This window comes from Pelobates fuscus, chromosome 1 (assembly GCF_036172605.1).
Source record: "Pelobates fuscus isolate aPelFus1 chromosome 1, aPelFus1.pri, whole genome shotgun sequence".
Lineage (NCBI taxonomy): Eukaryota > Metazoa > Chordata > Amphibia > Anura > Pelobatidae > Pelobates > Pelobates fuscus.
Window position 1 is genome coordinate 478145562 of NC_086317.1, and position 5586 is coordinate 478151147.

General features: G+C 45.5%; 1 non-coding gene across 1 annotated transcript; it reads left to right on the forward strand.

The window, feature by feature from the left end:
- Positions 1–2943: 2943 nt before the first annotated feature.
- Positions 2944–3015, forward strand: TRNAP-AGG (transfer RNA proline (anticodon AGG)). Its single transcript has one exon. It is a non-coding gene; the product is annotated as a tRNA-Pro (tRNA).
- Positions 3016–5586: the final 2571 nt, after the last annotated feature.

Sequence of the window (5586 nt, forward strand, 5' to 3'; positions counted from 1 at the left end):
GGTATGTTTAATGACCCCCCCATATCTCTCCAGGTATGTTTAATGATCCCCCCGTATCTCTCCAGGAATGTTTAATGATCCCCCCTGTATCTCTCCAGGTATGTTTAATGATCCCCCCCGTACCTCTCCAGGTATGTTTAATGATCCCCCCGTATCTCTCCAGGTATGTTTAATGATCCCCCCCGTATCTCTCCAGGTATGTTTAATGATCCCCCCCGTATCTCTCCAGGTATGTTTAATGACCCCCCCCCCGTACCTCTCCAGGTATGTTTAATGATCCCCCTGTATCTCTCCAGGTATGTTTAATGATCCCCCTGTATCCCTCCAGGTATGTTTAATGATCCCCCCCCTGTATCTCTCCAGGTATGTTTAATGATCCCCCTGTATCTCTCCAGGTATGTTTAATGACTCCCCCCGTATCTCTCCAGGTATGTTTAATGATCCCCCCCCCGTACCTCTCCAGGTATGTTTAATGATCCCCCACTGTATGTCTCCAGGAATGTTAAATGACCTCCCCATATCTCTCCAGGTATGTTTAATGATTCCCTGTACCTCTCCAGGTATGTTTAATGACCCCCCCATATCTCTCCAGGTATGTTTAATGATCCCCTGTACCTCTCCAGGTATGTTTAATGATCCCCCCTGTATGTCTCCAGGTATGTTTAATGATCCCCTGTACCTCTCCAGGTATGTTTAATGATCCCCCCGTATCTCTCCAGGTATGTTTAATGATCCCCCCCTGTATCTCTCCAGGTATGTTTAATGATCCCCCCCGTATCTCTCCAGGTATGTTTAATGATCCCCCCGTATCTCTCCAGGTATGTTTAATGACCCCCCCTGTACCTCTCCAGGTATGTTTAATGATCCCCCCCCCTGTATCTCTCCAGGTATGTTTAATGATCCCCCTGTATCTCTACAGGTATGTTTAATGATCCCCCCCCCGTGTATCTCTCCAGGTATGTTTAATGATCCCCCCCCCTGTATCTGTCCAGGTATGTTTAATGACCCCCCCCCCTGTATCTCTCCAGGTATGTTTAATGATCCCCCCCTGTATCTCTCCAGGTATGTTTAATGATCCCCCCCCCCTGTATTTCTCCAGGTATGTTTAATGATCCCCCTGTATCTCTACAGGTATGTTTAATGATCCCCCCCCTGTATCTCTCCAGGTATGTTTAATGATCCCCCCCCCGTATCTGTCCAGGTATGTTTAATGACCCCCCCTGTATCTCTCCAGGTATGTTTAATGATCCCCCCCCTGTATTTCTCCAGGTATGTTTAATGATCCCCCCCTGTATTTCTTCAGGTATGTTTAATGATATCCCTGTATCTCTCCAGGTATGTTTAATGATCACCCCCCTGTATTTCTCCAGGTATGTTTAATGATCCCCCCCCCTGTATTTCTCCAGGTATGTTTAATGATCCCCCCCTATCTCTCCAGGTATGTTTAATGATCCCCCTGTATCTCTCCAGGTATGTTTAATGATCCCCCTGTATCTCTCCAGGTATGTTTAATGATCCCCTGTACCTGTCCAGGTATGTTTAATGATCCCCCTGTATCTCTCCAGGTATGTTTAATGATCCCCCTGTATCTCTCCAGGTATGTTTAATGATCCCCCTGTATCTCTCCAGGTATGTTTAATGATCCCCCTGTATCTCTCCAGGTATGTTTAATGATCCCCTGTACCTGTCCAGGTATGTTTAATGATCCCCCTGTATCTCTCCAGGTATGTTTAATGATCCCCTGTACCTGTCCAGGTATGTTTAATGATCCCCCCGTATCTCTCCAGGTATGTTTAATGATCCCCCCCTGTATCTCTCCAGGTATGTTTAATGATCCCCCCCGTATCTCTCCAGGTATGTTTAATGATCCCCCCGTATCTCTCCAGGTATGTTTAATGACCCCCCCTGTACCTCTCCAGGTATGTTTAATGATCCCCCCCTGTATCTCTCCAGGTATGTTTAATGATCCCCCTGTATCTCTACAGGTATGTTTAATGATCCCCCCCGTATCTCTACAGGTATGTTTAATGATCCCCCCCCCTGTATCTGTCCAGGTATGTTTAATGACCCCCCCCCCCCTGTATCTCTCCAGGTATGTTTAATGACCCCCCCCCCTGTATCTCTCCAGGTATGTTTAATGATCCCCCCCCCCTGTATTTCTCCAGGTATGTTTAATTATCCCCCTGTATCTCTCCAGGTATGTTTAATGATCCCCCCCCCCTGTATTTCTCCAGGTATGTTTAATGATCCCCCCCTGTATTTCTCCAGGTATGTTTAATGATATCCCTGTATCTCTCCAGGTATGTTTAATGATCCCCCTGTATCTCTCCAGGTATGTTTAATGATCCCCTGTACCTGTCCAGGTATGTTTAATGATCCCCTGTACCTGTCCAGGTATGTTTAATGATCCCCCTGTATCTCTCCGGGTATGTTTAATGATCCCCTGTACCTGTCCAGGTATGTTTAATGATCCCCCTGTATCTCTCCAGGTATGTTTAATGATCCCCCTGTATCTCTCCAGGTATGTTTAATGATCCCCCTGTATCTCTCCAGGTATGTTTAATGATCCCCTGTACCTGTCCAGGTGTGTCTGTAAGGGCAGATATGTGACCTTTATATGATGGATAATAAATACATTCTAACAATAATAATAACCTGCCTTGCTAGATCACGTGACTGTGTTAAGCAGCTGAATCCTGTGATCACATGACTTCACTCTGCACTGATTACTGTAGCCCCGCCCCCATTGTCAATCACCCTGCTCCCAGCTCCGCCCATGTGACGTCACAGCCTGGCTGCACACTCTCTGCTCTCTACCTACATCGTGATTTGTGTACAATCCTCGCTCACTGTGTGTGTGAGCAGCCTCTGATCCAGTCCTGACTCCCAGAATGCAGTCACAAAGCTCCTTTATAACCTCAGTTTCCTCCAGCATGTGCATACGGCTCGTTGGTCTAGGGGTATGATTCTCGCTTAGGGTGCGAGAGGTCCCGGGTTCAAATCCCGGACGAGCCCTGTTTTAATTTATTATTTTATTTAACTGATTATTGTGATTTCCCATATTTATGTTTAAATAATAAATGTTTTATGTTGGGTTCTATTTGTTTTTTTTGTTTTTTTTTTATTCTTTTGTATTTTCCAGATCCTCATCTCATTATCTGCACTCCTGATGGCAGTCTCTGATTATAATGTTACAGAATTTAAACGTTGCAGACACAGTAACGCTCTGCCGGGCGCCGGGTGAGCGAGCGGGTGGGCGGACACATACAGAGCAGCCTCATGGGGTTTGATGGAGCGGAGGTTTGTGGGTAAGTATCAGGTGACTGCGCGGAGGTAGCTCGAGCCAGGTGTCTGGCGCAGCGCGTGTGGCTGGTCTCGAGCCAGGTGTCTGGGTAGGCGGACACATACAGAGCAGCCTCATGGGGTGTGATGGAGTGGAGGTTTGTGGGTAAGTATCAGGTGACTGCGCGGAAGTAGCCCGAGCCAAGTGTCTGGCGCAGCGCGTGTGGCTGGTCTCGGCGGGAAGCTCGCGCTCAGGTAGGCTCCTGATTAGCTAATTACAGCGCGAGCTACTTAGCGGCTGGATCCGCGCGGAGGAGGGGGGGGGGTATAAATTTAAAGGTGCCAAAAAATGATTCACCTCCGCTGGTGCCAGGCGACTAGAAGGTTCTCTGTGTTATTAATAAGCCGAAGCCTCACCCACCCTCCCCTCATTCCTTCCAGGTATCACTGGCGTGACTTTATTGTTGGATATAAGTCCTGGGCATCAGAGTAGGGGGGACTGGGATTATTGGTTCGGAAATATATCTTTATGGCTCCTGGCTTTAACCGGCGGAATCTGGAAATGGTTATTGGTTATTTGGCCTTGCTTTAGAGCTATAGATTATTATTATTATTATTCGTAATAAGTCACGGCCATTCGCCTAATAATATTTGTAAATTTATAAACCTTGTAAAGGAAGAAGTTGTTGTGTTTTATTTATGCTATGTATTTATTTATAAAATATTTTACCAGGAAGGATACATTGAGATTTGTATCAGGAAGAATGTAACATTCAAACCCCATGTAAATTACAATTATTTATTATTATTATTATTATTATTATTATTATTATTATTTATTATTTATTTGTTATAGATCACCAGCAGTGCTGTGCAATATAACAGGATTATTAATTAGATGCAACTAAAGAACTGCATCCACAAACCAACAAAACTCTAATTTCTATAAAGTATATTACAGTTTTAGTAATACCATGCCAGATACCATGCCTCAGCGTCATCATATGAGTGCCAGACGCAGGGATGGCCCGTACCGCCATGTGGGAATTTTCACATTAAATTGGGAGAAAACGGAGTAAAAAGGAGGTCTGCTCTTACAATACACAGCACTGCCCTCTATATACACAGCACTGCCCTCTATATACACAGCACTGCCCTTACTGTACACAGCACTGCCCTTACTGTACACAGCACTGCCCTTACGTATACACAGCACTGCCCTTACTGTACACAGCACTGCCCTTACTATACACAGCACTGCCCTTACTGTACACAGCACTGCACTCTATATACACAGCACTGCCCTTACTGTACACAGCACTGCCCTTACTGTACACAGCACTGCACTCTGTATACACAGCACTGCCCTTACTGTACACAGCACTGCCCTTACTATACACAGCACTGCCCTTACTGTACATAGCACTGCCCTTACTGTACACAGCACTGCCCTTACTGTACACAGCACTGCACTCTATATACACAGCACTGCCCTTACTGTACATAGCACTGCCCTTACTGTACACAGCACTGCCCTCTATATACACAGCACTGCCCTTACTATACACAGCACTGCACTCTATATACACAGTACTGCCCTTACTATACACAGCACTGCCCTTACTATACACAGCACTGCCCTTACTATACACAGCACTGCACTCTATATACACAGCACTGCCCTTACTGTACATAGCACTGCACTCTATATACACAGCACTGCCCTTACTATACACAGCACTGCCCTTACTGTACATAGCACTGCACTCTATATACACAGCGCCGCACTCTATATACACAGCACTGCCCTTACTGTACATAGCACTGCACTCGATAAACACAGCGCCGCACTCTATATACATAGCACTGCCCTTACTATACACAGCACTGCCCTTACTGTACACAGCACTGCCCTCTATATACGCACACTGCCGCACTCTATATACACAACGCCACGCCCTTACTATACACAGCACTGCATTTATATGCACTGCATTTATATTCACAGCAAGGCACTTACTATACACTGCACTTACTGTACACAGCCCTGCATTTATATACACAACACTGCGCTTACTATACACATCACTGCATTTAAATGCACGGCACTTACTATGCACTGCATTTTATATACACAGCACTACACTTTATATACACAGTAATGCAACTTCATGCACAGCACTGCTTTTTTATTATACACATCACTGCACATTATACACACAACTATGCGCTTTATGTACTGTGCTTAACCCCTTAAGGACAGAGCTTCAGAAGCTTGTCTTTCACTTAATGACAACGGCATTT